Source organism: Petromyzon marinus, chromosome 69 (assembly GCF_048934315.1).
Source record: "Petromyzon marinus isolate PM22_M1 ecotype Great Lakes invasive population chromosome 69, UKy_Petmar_22M1.pri1.0, whole genome shotgun sequence".
NCBI lineage: Eukaryota > Metazoa > Chordata > Hyperoartia > Petromyzontiformes > Petromyzontidae > Petromyzon > Petromyzon marinus.
Genome location: NC_133735.1, coordinates 2,003,551 through 2,020,826, shown reverse-complemented (window position 1 = coordinate 2,020,826; position 17,276 = coordinate 2,003,551). Strand labels below are relative to the sequence as shown.

The window sequence follows — 17,276 nt, the reverse complement described above, 5'->3', positions numbered from 1 at the left end:
ACACAGAGACACAGGGAGACACAGAGACACAGGGTGAGACAGAGACACAGGGGGAGACACAGAGACACACAGAGACACACAGAGACACACAGTGAGACACAGATACACAGAGACACACAGAGACACAGGGTGAGACACAGAGACACAGGGTGAGACACAGAGACACAGGGAGACACAGGGAGACACAGAGACACAGGGAGACACACAGAGACACAGGGTGAGACACAGAGACACAGGGAGACACAGGGAGACACAGAGACACAGAGACACAGGGAGACACAGGGAGACACAGGGTGAGACACAGAGACGCAGGGTGAGACACAGATACACAGAGACACACAGAGACACAGGGTGAGACACAGAGACACAGGGTGAGACACAGAGACACAGGGTGAGACACAGAGACACAGGGTGACACAGAGACACAGGGAGACACAGAGACACAGGGAGACACAGGGAGACACAGGGTGAGACACAGAGACACAGGGTGAGACACAGAGACACAGGGTGAGACACAGAGACGCAGGGTGAGACACAGATACACAGAGACACACAGAGACACAGGGTGAGACACAGAGACACGCAGAGACACAGGGTGAGACACAGAGACACACAGAGACACACAAAGACACAGGGTGAGACACAGATACACAGAGACACAGGGAGACACAGGGTGAGACACAGAGACACAGGGAGACACACAGAGACACAGGGTGAGACACAGAGACACACAGAGACACACAGGGTGAGACACAGAGACACACAGAGACACAGGGTGAGACACAGATACACACAGAGGCACACGGGGTGGGACACACGGAGACACACAGAGACACACAAAGACAGACAGAGACACACAGAGACACACAGGGTGAGACACACGGGGAGACACACAGGGAGACACACGGTGAGACACACGGGGAGACACGGGGAGACACACAGGGTGAGACACACGGAGACACGGGGAGACACAGGGACACACGGGGAAACACATCAGCATCATCATCATCAGCATCATCAGCATCATCAGCAGCATCAGCATCATCAGTATCATCATCAGCATCATCATCAGCATCATCAGCATCATCAGCATCATCAGCAGCATCACCATCAGCATCATCAGCATCATCAGCATAATCAGCATCATCATCAACAGCAGCATCATCAGCATCATCATCATCAGCATCATCAGCAGCATCAATCGCAAGTCAGTTGCTGGAGACGGGGGCCAAATGGCACAACCAACAAACAGCACTCTCACAGTGGCCATCGATGGCGGGGGAGGGGCACAAGGCACGTGGTGAATGGGTGAGAGGTGTGGTGAGCTGCAGCAGTGTGGTGAGTGGGTGGGTGAGTGGGTGGGTGGTGAGTGGGTGGGTGGTGAGTGGGTGGGTGAGTGGGTGGGTGGGTGAGTGGGTGAGTGGGTGGGTGAGTGGGTGGGTGAGTGAGTGGGTGAGTGGGTGAGTGAGTGGGTGGGTGGGTGAGTGAGTGAGTGGGTGAGTGAGCAGGTGAGTGAGTGGGTGGGTGGGTGGATGAGTGAGTGAGTGGGTGAGTGAGTGAGTGGGTGAGTGAGTAGGTGGGTGAGTGAGTGGGTGAGTGAGCAGGTGAGTGAGTGGGTGGGTGAGTGAATGAGTGGGTGATTGAGTGAGTGAGTGGGTGGGTGAGTGAGTGAGTGGGTGGGTGAGTGAGTGAGCGGGTGGGTGGGTGAGTGAATGAGTGGGTGAGTGAGTGGGTGAGCGAGTGGGTGAGCGAGTGGGTGGGTGGGTGAGTGAGTGAGGGGTGAGTGAGTTAGTGAGCAGGTGAGTGAGTGGGTGGGTGAGTGAGTGAGTGGGTGAGTGAGTGAGTGGGTGATTGATTGAGTGAGTGAGTGGGTGAGTGAGTGAGCGGATGGGTGAGTGAATGAGTGTGTGTTTGAGTGGGCGAGTGAATGAGTGGGTGAGTGAGTGAGTGGGTGAGTGAGTGAGTGGGTGGGTGGGTGAGTGAGTGGGTGAGTGAGTGGGTGAGTGAGTGGGTGAGTGGGTGGGTGGATGGGTGGGTGAGTGAGTGAGTGAGTGGGTGGGTGAGTGGGTGAGTGAGTTAGTGAGCAGGTGAGTTAGTGTGTGGGTGGGTGAGTGAGTGGGTGAGTGAGGGGTGAGTGAGTGAGGGGTAGGTGAGTGAGTGGGTGAGTGGGTGGGTGAGTGAGTGGGTGAGTGAGTGTGTGGGTGGGTGAGTGAGTGAGTGAGCAGGTGAGTGAGTGAGTGGGTGAGTGAGGTGTGGGTGAGTGAGGAGTGGGTGAGTGAGTGGGTGAATGAGGAGTGGGTGAATTAGGAGTGGGTGAAGGAGTGGGTGAGTGAATGAATGGGTGGGTGAGTGGGTGAGTGAGTGTGTGGGTGGGTGAGTGGGTGAGTGAGTGTGTGGGTGGGTCAGTGAGTGGGTGAGTGAGGTGTGGATGAGTGAGGAGTGGGTGAGTGAGTCGGTGAGTGAGGTGTGGGTGAGTGAGGAGTGGGTGAGTGAATGAATGGGTGGGTGAGTCGGTGAGTGAGTGTGTGGGTGGGTGAGTGGGTGAGTGAGTGTGTGAGTGAGTGAGTGGGTGAGTGAATGAATGGGTGGGTGAGTGGGTGAGTGAGTGTGTGGGTGGGTGAGTGAGTGTGTGAGTGAGTGGGTGGGTGGATGAGTGAGTGGGTGAGTGGGTGAGTGAGTGGGTGGGTGAGTTAGTGAGCAGGTGAGTTAGTGTGTGGGTGAGTGAGTGGGTGGGTGAGTGAGGGGTGAGTGAGTGAGTGAGTGGGGGGGGTGGGTGAGTGAGTGGGTGGGCGAGTTAGTGGGTGAGTGAGTGGGTGAGCGAGTTAGTGGGTGAGTGAGTGGGTGAGTGAGTGGGTGGGTGAATGGGTGAGCGAGTTAGTGGGTGAGTGGGTGAGTGGGTGAGTGAGTGGGTGAGTGAGTGAATGCATGGGTGAGTGACGCCAGTGCCATCCAGGTAAAACAAAGACAGACATCACTCCCAGGAGGCAGGGTGCCTGATGGGATTTGTCAAATAACGACTCCTTTGAGGTCTCGTTGGGAGTGACGAAATACGGCGTGGAGGACTTTTATCTGCTTTGTGTCGTTTGCTCCGGACACCAAAAATAAAGATACCCATCCCCCCTCAGGCCGTATCGCCTAGTCACTACCACTGTCTCACTACCACCACTACCAGTGTCTCACTACCAGTGTCTCAGTGTCTCACCACTACCAGTGTCTCACCACTACCAGTGTCTGAGTGTCTCACCACCACCAGTGTCTCACCACCACCAGTGTCTCACCACTACCAGTGTCTCAGTGTCTCACCACCAGTGTCTCACCACTACCAGTGTCTCAGTGTCTCACTACCCAGTGTCTCAGTGTCTCACCACTACCAATGTCTCACCACTACCAGTGTCTCACCACCACCAGTGTCTCACTACTGCCAGTGTCTCACTACCAGTGTCTCACCACTACCAATGTCTTACTACCACTACCAGTGTCTCACCACCACCAGTGTCTCACTACCCAGTGTCTCACCACCAGTGTCTCACCACTACCAATGTCTCACTACCACTACCAGTGTCTCACCACCACCAGTGTCTCACCACTACCAATGTCTCACTACCACTACCAGTGTCTCACCACCACCAGTGTCTCACTACCCAGTGTCTCACCACCAGTGTCTCACCACTACCAGTGTCTCACCACTACCAGTGTCTCACTACCCAGTGTCTCACCACCAGTGTCTCACCACCAGTGTCTCACCACTACCAATGTCTCACCACTACCAGTGTCTCACCACTACCAGTGTCTCACTACCACTACCCAGTGTCTCACCACCACCAGTGTCTCACCACCATTGTCTCAGCTACGGCCAATCAGTATCAAAGACAATGAACCGTGCATTATAATCAGAGCCATGTTTGGTGTTTGCGTGTTCACCACAACTACTGTGTGAGTGTGTGTGTGCTCAATGCAGTCACTTGATGCCTTGCAAAAGTTTCCTAATATTTGGCGTTTGATCATCTTAACATGCCTCCTGTTTCATTGCCATGATAGGCCCATTCTTGATCATTTTTTTCCACACTTTGATTCAGCTTCGTATATTTAAACCGCTGAACTTAAATGTTCCGTTCAATTGCCTTCGTATTAAGAGACAAGAGCAATTGAATGAACGTAACAGCCTACGAGGGGGGTAGCTCTCCTAAATTTTACCGTCTTTGAATAATTCAGATGCGGACGTCATCAAATGCGTACTTTCTTTTTTCGTTCAAAGCCGCTCGATTAACGAAGTGTCTCAAAAACAATCAAGGATTTAACCCAACCAGTGGTTCTCGCCTTCATTTCACGTGCCGCCCAGCGCTCTATCAAACGAAAGATCCCAAGATTTCGAACGGCCTCTGAATGACACCCCGCCTGAACGTGTTTATGGGGCAACTAAAAGCCACCACCACCACTCCCCCCACTCCCGCCTTGGAACACATTTCGGCTGTCCACCTTGTGGAGAAAGTACCCCTAGAGGCTTCCGGGCCCGTACGCATTAAAGGCCATTGTTTAATGCAGATGGCTCAATCGCGACTTGCATGGTGACAAAAAAAAATATGGCAAAAAGGAACGTGGCAACCAGTACGCACCACAGCCTCGGTCCGAAGCTTTCGTGGCTCCAGAAATCCACGCCCGCTGGTTCTTTACGGAAGGAGAACCGGCGAGTAGCCACACGCGAACGCCTCGACGCTCCCCCATCGCCGCGTCTAACGCTGGGAGTAGACCCGTGGGGGCCTCAATGGAATTTTCAACATTGCTTTTTCGTGAAAAGCCCGCTCATCATGGGGATTTCTAACCAATTCATAGTTTGTCGCCGCAACAATAATTAACTTTTAGGGTCCCTTGGGGTCTTCGGGTAAAGGTCACGTAGTTGGGTTCGAAGAAAAATAAAACAATTAACTAAAAAATGTTTTTAAGTTGAACCTATCCATGCGACTTTACCTAAAAGACTAAAGAAGATGAATTACTGCGGTCAATATTTTTCGATTCGAAAGCTTTTCGTGACTGCAAGGATTCATCTTCTTTGGTTCTTTCGGTAAAGTCACCGCCACGTAGAATGAGAATTAAAATAATAAATTGATAAAAATAACGCAGTGAAAATTCTCCAGCGCTGTCCTACCAGACAGTCTCGTCCCTTCACCTGATTGAAGGCCGCTTGTGTTGTGGCCGAAACGTCGTGAGAATTTTATTGTGTTATTTTATTTTATTAATTTACTATTTTATTCTCATTCAACGTGGCGGTGACTTTAACGAAAGGACCAAAGAAGATGAACTTTAAGTCAATATTTAATAGTACCTCGGTAGGCGTTGTTGATTCGTTCCAGAAGGTAGGAGGACTTCATGTTCTTTGTTCTTCCGGTAAAGTCGCGTAGAAGGGAAACAATATAACTAACGAAAATATAACAAAAATTATTGTTCATCATTATTTCATCTGTTTCCCTTCTACGTGGCGGTGACTTTACCGACAGAACCAACAATATGAATCCCTGCAGTCACGAAAGCTTTAAATCGGAATTTAAGGTACAACTTATACCCAAAATGACGTCCACCAAAACGAATTTTTTCCCATAACAAATGAAGGTCAAAGGAAATAATCCGTTCCAGAGAATACGAAATGATATTTTATATGGCGTATCATCCATTAATGGGGTTGTATCGAATAATTGAGATGCTACTTATTACTAAAAATGCATACACAAATTAAAATAAATGCATCCATAAATTGAAGTAAATTGAAGTAACAATACAGCAAAGGGTTGTGAACTGAGCGAGATCTACAGGCGGACTGAGAAGCGACGCTTTGTTTGAGTCGTCAACGGGGTCTACGCGGAAACGCGGTGACTCATCTCGACCCATACAAGTTCTAGCAAGACGTCGTACCCCAAGCAAGACGTCGTATCACAAGACGTATCACAAGCAAGACGTATCACAAGCAAGACGTATCCCAAGCAAGACGTCTTATCACAAGACGTACCCCAAGCAAGACGTCGTATCACAAGCAAGACGTATCACAAGACGTATCCCAAGCAAGACGTCTTATCACAAGACGTATCACAAGACGTCGTATCACAAGCAAGACGTATCACAAGACGTATACCAAGCAAGACGTATCACAAGACGTATCCCAAGCAAGACGTATCACAAGCAAGACGTATCCCAAGACGTCGTACCCCAAGACGTCGTATCACAAGCAAGACGTATCCCAAGCAAGACGTATCCCAAGCAAGACGTCCTATCCCAAGCAAGACGTCCTATCCCAAGCAAGACGTATCCCAAGACGTATCCCAAGACGTACCCCAAGCAAGACGTACCCCAAGCAAGACGTATCCCAAGCAAGACGTATCCCAAGACGTCGTACCCCAAGCAAGACGCCGTATCCCAAGCAAGACGCCGTATCCCAAGACGTCGTACCCCAGGCGAGGCGTCGTAAAAACACGACGTGTTACCAAATTCGACGTATTCCACAGCGGTCGTACACCGAGGTTGCGACTGCACATCATATCAAAAAGTAAAAACACGCGTGTAGTCCTGGTGATTCGTGTCGAGCGCCCGCCAGAAGCCACGTGTGTAAACTCGTGCCATCTTTTTGACGCCGATATATTTCCTGTGCTTTTCACGCGAGGCTCATTATTCAACGCCGCAAACCAATTATTCGTTTGCTGCGAGAAACCACTACACCAGTGCAAACGTGCGCGCGCGTTGTATATTCGGTGATTTGTGCCGAGCGCCTATAACGCTCCCCGTTACCGCCCCGTCTGTGATGCTGCCGCTTGCTTAGGGCGACGTGGATTTCAAGGTGATTTTAAATATTTGATTTGAAGCTTTTCGTGACTGCACGAATGACCATTTGGTTCTTTCGGTAAAGTCACGGAGAGAGAAAGTAAATTAAGCAATGGAGTGTCGACGTTTCGATTGCAAAACACGAGCAACCGTGATCAGGTAGAAACTACATTTGAGAGAGAGACAAAACACGGGCACGGAGGCACACACAGAGAGAGACACACACAGAGACACGGAGAGAAACTCACAGAGAGAGACACACAGACACACAGAGAGAGACACACACAGAGACACGGAGAGAAACACACAGAGAGAGACACACAGACACAGAGAGAGACACAAAGACACACAGAGAAACACACACGCAGAGAGAGACCACAGAGACACAGAGAGAGAGACAACACAGAGACACAGAGAGAGACAACACAGAGACACACAGAGAGAGACACACACAGAGACACACAGAGAGACACACAGAGAGACACACACAGAGACACACGAGACACAGACACAGAGAGAGAGACAACAGAGACACACAGAGAGAGACACAACTTAGACACACAGAGAGACACACAGAGAGACACAGACACACGAGCAGAGAGACACACAACATAGACACACAGACACACAGAGAGAGACAACACAGAGACACACAGAGAGAGACACACACAGAGACACACAGAGAGAGAGACAACACCGAAACACACAGAGAGAGACACACAAGACAGACACACACAGAGAGACAACACATAGACACACAGACACAGAGAGAGACAACACAGAGACACAGAGAGAGACACACACAGAGAGAGACACACAGAGAGACACACACAGAGACACACACAGAGACACACACAGAGACACACACAGAGATAATTGTCTTGCTGTGGTTTTCACACCTCATGATGATTGCTTGTGTTGCAGTCGAAACGTCGTGAGAATTGTATCCTTTTATATTTTTATTATTTTATCGTTTCCCTTCTACGTGGTGGTGACTTTACCGAAAGAACCAAGAATATGAATCCCTGCAGTCGCGAAAGCTTTCAATCAAAATTACCAATATCATTCGTAATAAAGGTGTTTTTTTGGGGGCGTTAGATCGCGTTAGTTACAAACGTCGTCGCAACAAACTCTCCACCACCACCACCACCACCGCCACGTGACACGGCCAAAAAGTGTCACTACTTTAGCCCACCGGTGCGTTGAAGGAGTGAACCCGCAAAGATAACGCATCTTTCTCCAAACATATCCCCGGCGAGTTATACTTTTTTTTTACATTTCCGCTCGCCGCCGCCGCCGACGCCGACGACGATCATCACGACGATCATCACGGCGATCATCGCGGCGATCATCGCGGCGATCATCACGGCGATCATCGCGGCGATCATCGCGACGATCATCACGACGATCATCACGGCGATCATCACGACGATCATCACGGCGATCATCACGGCGATCATCACGGCGATCATCACGGCGATCATCACGGCGATCATCACGGCGATCATCACGGCGATCATCACGGCGATCATCACGGCGATCATCACGACGATCATCACGGCGATCATCACGGCGATCATCACGGCGATCATCACGACGATCATCACGGCGATCATCACGGCGATCATCACGGCGATCATCACGGCGATCATCACGGCGATCATCACGACGATCATCACGGCGATCATCACGGCGATCATCACGGCGATCATCACGGCGATCATCACGACGATCATCACGACGATCATCACGGCGATCATCACGGCGATCATCACGGCGATCATCACGACGATCATCACGGCGATCATCACGGCGATCATCACGGCGATCATCACGGCGATCATCACGACGATCATCACGACGATCATCACGACGATCATCACGGCGATCATCACGACGATCATCACGACGATCATCACGACGATCATCACGGCGATCATCACGGCGATCATCACGACGATCATCACGACGATCATCACGGCGATCATCACGGCGATCATCACGACGATCATCACGGCGATCATCACGACGATCATCACGACGATCATCACGACGATCATCACGGCGATCATCACGACGATCATCACGACGATCATCACGGCGATCATCACGGCGATCATCACGGCGATCATCACGGCGATCATCACGGCGATCATCACGGCGATCATCACGGCGATCATCAGGAGGATGAGGAGGATGAGGAGGAGGATGAGGAGGATGAGGATGAGGAGGAGGACGATGAGGATGAGGAGGAGGATGAGGATAAGGAGGAGGAGGATGAGGAGGAGGATGAGGAGAAGGATGAGGAGGAGGATGAGGATGAGGAGGATGAGGATGAGGATGAGGAGGAGGATAAGGATGAGGAGGAAGAGAAGGATGAGGATAAGGAGGATGAGGAGGATGAGGAGGAGCGGCTCGAGTCGCGGGGTGACCGAGTTGACAAGCGTTCGCCGAAACCCGGGGGCCGCGAGGCTTCGCTGCGCGGCGCGCTAACCGCGGCGCCACCGTTCAACCCCCGCCGACTCTCTCCACCGGTTCCAACCCGCACCAAATGGGGCTGGCGCCTTTGGGCAGCAGGAGTTGAACGCAGGGAGGGAGGGAGGGGAGGGAGGGGAGGGAGGGAGGGAGGGAGGGAGGGAGGGGAGGGAGGGAGGGAGGGGAGGGAGGGAGGGAGGCAGGGAGGCAGGGAGGCAGGGAGGGAGGGAGGGAGCGAGGGAAGGAGGGAGGGAGGGGAGGGAGGGAGGCAGGGAGGGAGGGGAGGGAGGGGAGGGAGGGAGGGAGGGAGGCAGGGAGGGAGGGAGGGAGGGGAGGGAGGGGGAGGGAGGGAGGGAGGGAGGGAGGGAGGGAGGGAGGGAGGGAGGGGGGAGGGAGGGAGGGAGGCAGGGAGGGAGGTCATCTTAGAGCTGGTCAATTCGGAGCAAACCGGCAGGGCAGGACCCAAAAAACGTAACGTGGTCGGGGATGCATGTGTTTATTGGGGAGGAGGGGGGGGTCTCTGTGTGATGAGTCTATGGGTCTCTGTGTGGTGAGTCTATGGGTCTCTGTGTGGTGAGTCTATGGGTCTCTGTGTGATGAGTCTATGGATCTGTGTGTGTGATGAGTCTATGGGTCTCTGTGTGATGAGTGTATGGGTCTCTGTGTGATGGGTCTACGGATCTCTGTGTGCTGAGTCTATGGGTCTCTGTGTTGAGCCTGTGGGTCTCTGTGTGTGAAGAGGCCATGGGTCTGTGTGTGTGGTGAGCCTATGGGTCTCTGGGTGGTGAGTCTATGGGTCTGTGTGTGTGGTGAGCCTATGGGTCTCTGGGTGGTGAGACTATGGGTCTGTGTGTGTGGTGAGTCTATGGGTCTCTGGGTGGTGAGTCTATGGGTCTGTGTGTGTGGTGAGTCTATGGGTCTTTGTGTGGTAAGTCTATGGGTCTCTGTGTGGTGAGTTTATGGGTCTGTGTATGTGGTGAGTCTATGGGTCTCTGGGTGGTGAGTCTATGGGTCTGTGTGTGTGGTGAGTCTATGGGTCACTGTGCGATGAGTCTATGGGTCTCTGTTCTCTGAGTCTATGCGTCTCTGGGTGGTGAGTCTATGGGTCTGTGTGTGTGATGGGTCTGTGTGTCTCTCTGTGTGATGAGTCTATGGGTCTGTGTGTGTGGTGAGTCTATGGGTATCTGTGTCTGGTGAGTCTATGGGTCTGTGTGTGAAGAGGCCATGGGTCTCTGCGTGGTGAGCCTACGGGTCTCTGGGTGGTGAGTCTATGGGTCTCTGTGTTGAGTCTGTGGGTCTCTGTGTGTGAAGAGGCCATGGGTCTGCGTGTTTGGTGAGCCTATGGGTCTCTGGGTGGTGAGTCTATGGGTCTGTGTGTGTGGTGAGTCTATGGGTCTCTGGGTGGTGAGTCTATGGGTCTGTGTGTGTGATGAGTCTATGGGTCTTTGTGTGCTGAGGTAATGGGTCTCTGTGTGGTGAGTCTATGGGTCTGTGTGTGTGGTGAGTCTATGGGTCTCTGCTCTCTGAGTCTATGGGTCTCTGGGTGGTGAGTCTATGGCTCTGTGTGTGTGATGAGTCTATGGGTCTCTGCTCTCTGAGTCTATGGGTCTCTGGGTGGTGAGTCTATGGGTCTGTGTGTGTGATGAGTCTATGGGTCTGTGTGTATGATGAGTCTATGGGTCTGTGTGGGTAGTGAGTCTATGGGTCTCTGGGTGGTGAGTCTATGGGTCTCTGGGTGGTGAGTCTATGGGTCTGTGTGTGTGATGAGTCTATGGGTCTTTGTGCGGTGAGTCTATGGGTCTCTGTGTGGTGAGTCTATGGGTCTGTGTATGTGGTGAGTCTATGGGTCTCTGGGTGGTGAGTCTATGGTTCTGTGTGTGTGGTGAGTCTATGGGTCTCTGGGTGGTGAGTCTATGGCTCTGTGTGTGTGATGCGTCTATGGGTCTCTGCTCTCTGAGTGTATTGGTCTCTGGGTGGTGAGTCTATGGGTCTGTGTGTGTGATGAGTCTATGGGTCTCTGGGTGGTGAGTCTATGGGTCTGTGTGTGTGATGAGTCTATGGGTCTGTGTGTATGATGAGTCTATGGGTCTGTGTGGGTAGTGAGTCTATGGGTCTCTGGGTGGTGAGTCTATGGGTCTCTGGGTGGTGAGTCTATGGGTCTGTGTGTGTGATGAGTCTATGGGTCTCTGGGTGGTGAGTCTATGGGTCTGTGTATGTGGTGAGTCTATGGGTCTGTGTATGTGGTGAGTCTATGGGTCTCTGGGTGGTGAGTCTATGGGTCTGTGTGTGTGGTGAGTCTATGGGTCTCTGGGTGGTGAGTCTATGGCTCTGTGTGTGTGATGAGTCTATGGGTCTGTGTGAGTGGTGAGTCTATGGGTCTCTGCGTGATGAGTCTATGGGTCACTGCTCTGTGAGTCTATGGGTCTCTGCGTGTGATGAGTCCATGGGTCTGTGTGAGTGATGAGTCTATGGGTCTGTGTGTGTAATGAGTCTATGGGTCTCTGTGTGATGAGTCTATGGGTCTCTGTGTGATGAGTCTATGGGTCTTTGTGTGATGAGTCTACGGGTCTCTGCGTGGTGAGTCTATGGGTCTCTGTGTGATGAGTCTATGGGTCTGTGTGTGTGGCGAGTCTATGGGTCTCTGGGTGGTGAGTCTACGGGTATCTGGGTAGTGAGTCTATGGGTCTCTGTGTGTGATTAGTCTATGGGTCTCTGTGTGTGATGAGTCCATGGGTCCCTATGTGTGATGAGTTCATGGGTCTGTGTGTGTGATGAGTCTATGGGTCTCTGTGTGGTGAGTCTATGGGTCTCTGTGTGGTGAGTCTATGGGTCTCTGTGTGGTGAGTCTATGGGTCTCTGTGTGGTGAGTCTATGGGTCTCTGGGTGGTGAGTCTATGGGTCTGTGTGTGTGATGAGTCTATGGGTCTTTGTGTGGTAAGTCTATGGGTCTCTGTGTGGTGAGTTTATGGGTCTGTGTATGTGGTGAGTTTATGGGTCTCTGGGTGGTGAGTCTATGGGTCTGTGTGTGTGGTGAGTCTATGGGTCACTGTGTGATGAGTCTATGGGTCTCTGGGTGGTGAGTCTATGGGTCTGTGTGTGAAGAGGCCATGGGTCTCTGTGTGGTGAGCCTACGGGTCTCTGGGTGGTGAGTCTATGGGTCTCTGTGTTGAGTCTGTGGGTCTCTGTGTGAAGAGGCCATGGGTCTGTGTGTGTGGTGAGCCTATGGGTCTCTGGGTGGTGAGTCTATGGGTCTGTGTGTGTGATGAGTCTATGGGTCTCTGGGTGGTGAGTCTATGGGTCTGTGTGTGTGAATGATTCTATGGTTCTTTGTGTGGTGAGTCTATGGGTCTCTGTGTGGTGAGTCTATGGGTCTGTGTGTGTGGTGAGTCTATGGGTCTCTGGGTGGTGATTCTATGGGTCTGTGTTTGTGGTGAGTCTATGGGTCTCTGCTCTCTGAGTCTATGGGTCTCTGGGTGGTGAGTCTATGGGTCTGTGTGGGTAGTGAGTCTATGGGTCTCTGGGTGGTGAGTCTATGGGTCTCTGGGTGGTGAGTCTATGCGTCTGTGTGTGTGATGAGTCTATGGGTCTCTGGGTGGTGAGTCTATGGGTCTGTGTATGTGGTGAGTCTATGGGTCTGTGTATGTGGTGAGTCTATGGGTCTCTGGGTGGTGAGTCTATGGGTCTGTGTGTGTGGTGAGTCTATGGGTCTCTGGGTGGTGAGTCTATGGCTCTGTGTGTGTGATGAGTCTATGGGTCTGTGTGAGTGGTGAGTCTATGGGTCTCTGCGTGATGAGTCTATGGGTCACTGCTCTGTGAGTCTATGGGTCTCTGCGTGTGATGAGTCCATGGGTCTGTGTGAGTGATGAGTCTATGGGTCTGTGTGTGTAATGAGTCTATGGGTCTCTGTGTGATGAGTCTATGGGTCTCTGTGTGATGAGTCTATGGGTCTTTGTGTGATGAGTCTACGGGTCTCTGCGTGGTGAGTCTATGGGTCTCTGTGTGATGAGTCTATGGGTCTGTGTGTGTGGCGAGTCTATGGGTCTCTGGGTGGTGAGTCTACGGGTATCTGGGTAGTGAGTCTATGGGTCTCTGTGTGTGATTAGTCTATGGGTCTCTGTGTGTGATGAGTCCATGGGTCCCTATGTGTGATGAGTTCATGGGTCTGTGTGTGTGATGAGTCTATGGGTCTCTGTGTGGTGAGTCTATGGGTCTCTGTGTGGTGAGTCTATGGGTCTCTGTGTGGTGAGTCTATGGGTCTCTGTGTGGTGAGTCTATGGGTCTCTGGGTGGTGAGTCTATGGGTCTGTGTGTGTGATGAGTCTATGGGTCTTTGTGTGGTAAGTCTATGGGTCTCTGTGTGGTGAGTTTATGGGTCTGTGTATGTGGTGAGTTTATGGGTCTCTGGGTGGTGAGTCTATGGGTCTGTGTGTGTGGTGAGTCTATGGGTCACTGTGTGATGAGTCTATGGGTCTCTGGGTGGTGAGTCTATGGGTCTGTGTGTGAAGAGGCCATGGGTCTCTGTGTGGTGAGCCTACGGGTCTCTGGGTGGTGAGTCTATGGGTCTCTGTGTTGAGTCTGTGGGTCTCTGTGTGAAGAGGCCATGGGTCTGTGTGTGTGGTGAGCCTATGGGTCTCTGGGTGGTGAGTCTATGGGTCTGTGTGTGTGATGAGTCTATGGGTCTCTGGGTGGTGAGTCTATGGGTCTGTGTGTGTGAATGATTCTATGGTTCTTTGTGTGGTGAGTCTATGGGTCTCTGTGTGGTGAGTCTATGGGTCTGTGTGTGTGGTGAGTCTATGGGTCTCTGGGTGGTGATTCTATGGGTCTGTGTTTGTGGTGAGTCTATGGGTCTCTGCTCTCTGAGTCTATGGGTCTCTGGGTGGTGAGTCTATGGGTCTGTGTGGGTAGTGAGTCTATGGGTCTCTGGGTGGTGAGTCTATGGGTCTCTGGGTGGTGAATCTATGGGTCTCTGGGTGTTGAATCTATGGGTCTCTGTGTGGTGAGTCTATGGGTCTCTGTGTGTGAGTCTATGGGTCTGTTTGTGGTGAGTCTATGGGTCTGTGTGTGTGGCGAGTCTATGGGTCTCTGGGTGGTGAGTCTACGGGTCTCTGGGTGGTGAGTCTATGGGTCTCTGTGTGATGAGTCTATGGGTATGTGTGTGTGGCGAGTCTATGGGTCTCTGGGTGGTGAGTCTACGGGTCTCTGGGTGGTGAGTCTATGGGTCTCTGTGTGTGATGAGTCGATGGGTCTCTGTGTGTGATGAGTCCATGGGTCTGTGTGTGTGTGATGAGTTTATGGGTCTGTGTGGTGAGTCTACGGGTCTCTGTGTGGTGAGTCTATGGGTCTCTGTGTGGTGAGTCTATGGGTCTCTGTGTGGTGAGTCTATGCGTCTCTGGGTGGTGAGTCTATGCGTCTCTGTGCGATGAGTCTATGGGTCTATATGTGCTGAGTCTATGGGTCTCTGTGTAATGAGTCTATGGGTCTCTGTGTGATGAGTCTATGGGTTTGTGTGTGTGGCGAGTCTACGGGTCTCTGTGTGATGAGTCTATGGGTCTGTGTGTGGTGAGTCTATGGGTCTCTGTGTGGTGAGTCTATGGGTCTCTGGATGGTGAGTCTATGGGTCTCTGTGTGATGAGTCTATGGGTCTATATGTGCTGAGTCTATGGGTCTCTGTGTAATGAGTCTATGGGTCTCTGTGTGATGAGTCTATGGGTTTGTGTGTGTGGCGAGTCTATGGGTCTGTGTGTGGTGAGTCTATGGGTCTCTGTGTGGTGAGTCTATGGGTCTCTGTGTGGTCAGTCTTTGGGTCTCTGTGTGATGAGTCTATGGGTCTGTGTGTGGTGAGTCTATGGGTCTCTGTGTGGTGAGTCTATGGGTCTCTGTGTGGTCAGTCTTTGGGTCTCTGTGTGATGAGTCTATGGGTCTCTGCGTGATGAGTCTATGGGTCTCTGTGTGATGAGTCTATGCGTCTCTGTGTGATGAGTCTATGGGTCTCTGTGTGATGAGTCTTTGGGTCTCTGTGTGGTGAGTCTATGGGTCTCTGTGTGGTCAGTCTTTGGGTCTCTGTGTGATGAGTCTATGGGTCTATATGTGCTGAGTCTATGGGTCTCTGTGTAATGAGTCTATGGGTCTCTGTGTGATGAGTCTATGGGTCTGTGTGTGGTGAGTCTATGGGTCTCTGTGTGTTGAGTCTATGGGTCTGTGTGTGGTGAGTCTATGGGTCTCTGTGTGGTGAGTCTATGGGTCTCTGTGTGGTGAGTCTATGGGTCTCTGTGTGATGAGTCTATGGGTCTGTGTGTGGTGAGTCTATGGGTCTCTGTGTGATGAGTCTATGGGTTTGTGTGTGTGGCGAGTCTATGGGTCTCTGTGTGATGAGTCTATGGGTCTGTGTGTGGTGAGTCTATGGGTCTCTGTGTGGTGAGTCTATGGGTCTCTATGTGGTGAGTCTATGGGTCTCTGTGTGGTGAGTCTATGGGTCTCTATGTGCTGAGTCTATGGGTCTCTATGTGATGAGTCTATGCGTCTCTGTGTCGTCAATCTCCACTGTTCCTCTGACCCTGCCATTGGCTGTTCACCCTCACGTGCCCCAAGTCGCCCCCCTCCCTCCCTCCTCATCCTGCCGCAGTCCGTGGCATTTAATTATTTATCTAATCCCCCACCCCCCCCCACTCTTAAAACTGAACTCTCCTTGGCTGGGTCTCCCACGTGATCTCAAACCAAAACCTCCCTTGGGTCCCACTCACAGGCAGTCACCGCCACTGACTGCCAAGCTTATAGCTTCTCTCTCTCTCCCCCTCTGTCTACACTCTGTCTCCCTCTGTCTCCCCTCTGTCTCCACTCTGTCTCCACTCTGTCTCCACTCTGTCTCCACTCTCCACTCTCTCTCCCCCTCTGTCTCCACTCTGTCTCCACTCTCTCTCCACTCTGTCTCCACTCTGTCTACACTCTGTCTCCCCCTCTGTCTCCACTCTGTCTCCACTCTCCCCCTCTGTCTCCGCCTCTGTCTCCACTCTCCACTCTGTCTCTACTCTCTCTCCCCCTCTCTCCCCCTCTGTCTCCACTCTCCACTCTGTCTCCACTCTCCACTCTGTCTCCACTCTCCACTCTGTCTCCCTCTGTCTCCACTCTGTCTCCACTCTGTCTATACTCTGTCTCCACTCTGTCTCCACTCTCCCCCTCTCTCCACTGTCTCCACTCACCCACTCTCCCACTCTCACCCACCCACTCTCTCTTGACACTGGGGAGCGACTGAAGCTCAGAGGCTGCAGGGACGTGTCCCTGAAGAGAGACCACCACCCCCCACCCCCACCCCCAAACAAAGGGCTCTACACGTGCGGCGTCAAGGTGCCGCGTTCTCAGAACCCGCCAGACCTACCGGACACAAGATGAAGAGATCACTCTCCTCTCTCCCCTGCTGGAGACCCCCCACTCCCCCCACCCCGTGGCAGCAGATGATGTACAAGCGCCTCACCGGAGCCAAACGCTGCGGTGGAGATTCGGCCGAGCCGGATTCTCGTGCGAGCGTTTGGCGGTGCCGGGGAAGAGCTCTCGGCCCCACCGGTGCCTGGGGTGGTGTCCGCGACTCAACCGCCTTTGGTGGTGGGGGTGGTGGTGGTGATCCATTTCACGTGAGACTGGAGGTGCCTTCTCACAAGAGGGGGCCTTACCTGGCTAGCAAGCGCCACGATCTTGCGACCTTCGTCTGTGCCCAAGCAAAGATGGCAGCTTGCAAGACCAGGGATAAAGACGCTGCAAGGCGACGCTAGACGGCTGCCCTGGGCTGCCAATGTTCAGGGAGGGGGGGTGGGGTGGGAGGGGTCAAAGCCTCCGCCGGCGGAAACGGCGTTGCGAATGTCACCTTCTAACGAGCTTTCACGTCGAGCGTGGCACGTGCAGCGACACGTGACACGCTCGTCACAGACGCTACCCACGTGGCGCGCACGGTGCCACGTGGGTAGCGTGTCTGTGACGTGCGCACGTGACGCTGGACTCGCTATGGGC

At 52.5% G+C, this 17,276-nt stretch overlaps 1 protein-coding gene across 5 annotated transcripts in view; it reads right to left on the bottom strand.

Moving 5' to 3' along the window:
- Positions 1 to 17,276, bottom strand: part of ZNF423 (zinc finger protein 423) — a 273,642-nt gene that overhangs the window by 185,645 nt on the left and 70,721 nt on the right. The gene's annotated exons all lie outside the window — the stretch shown is intronic.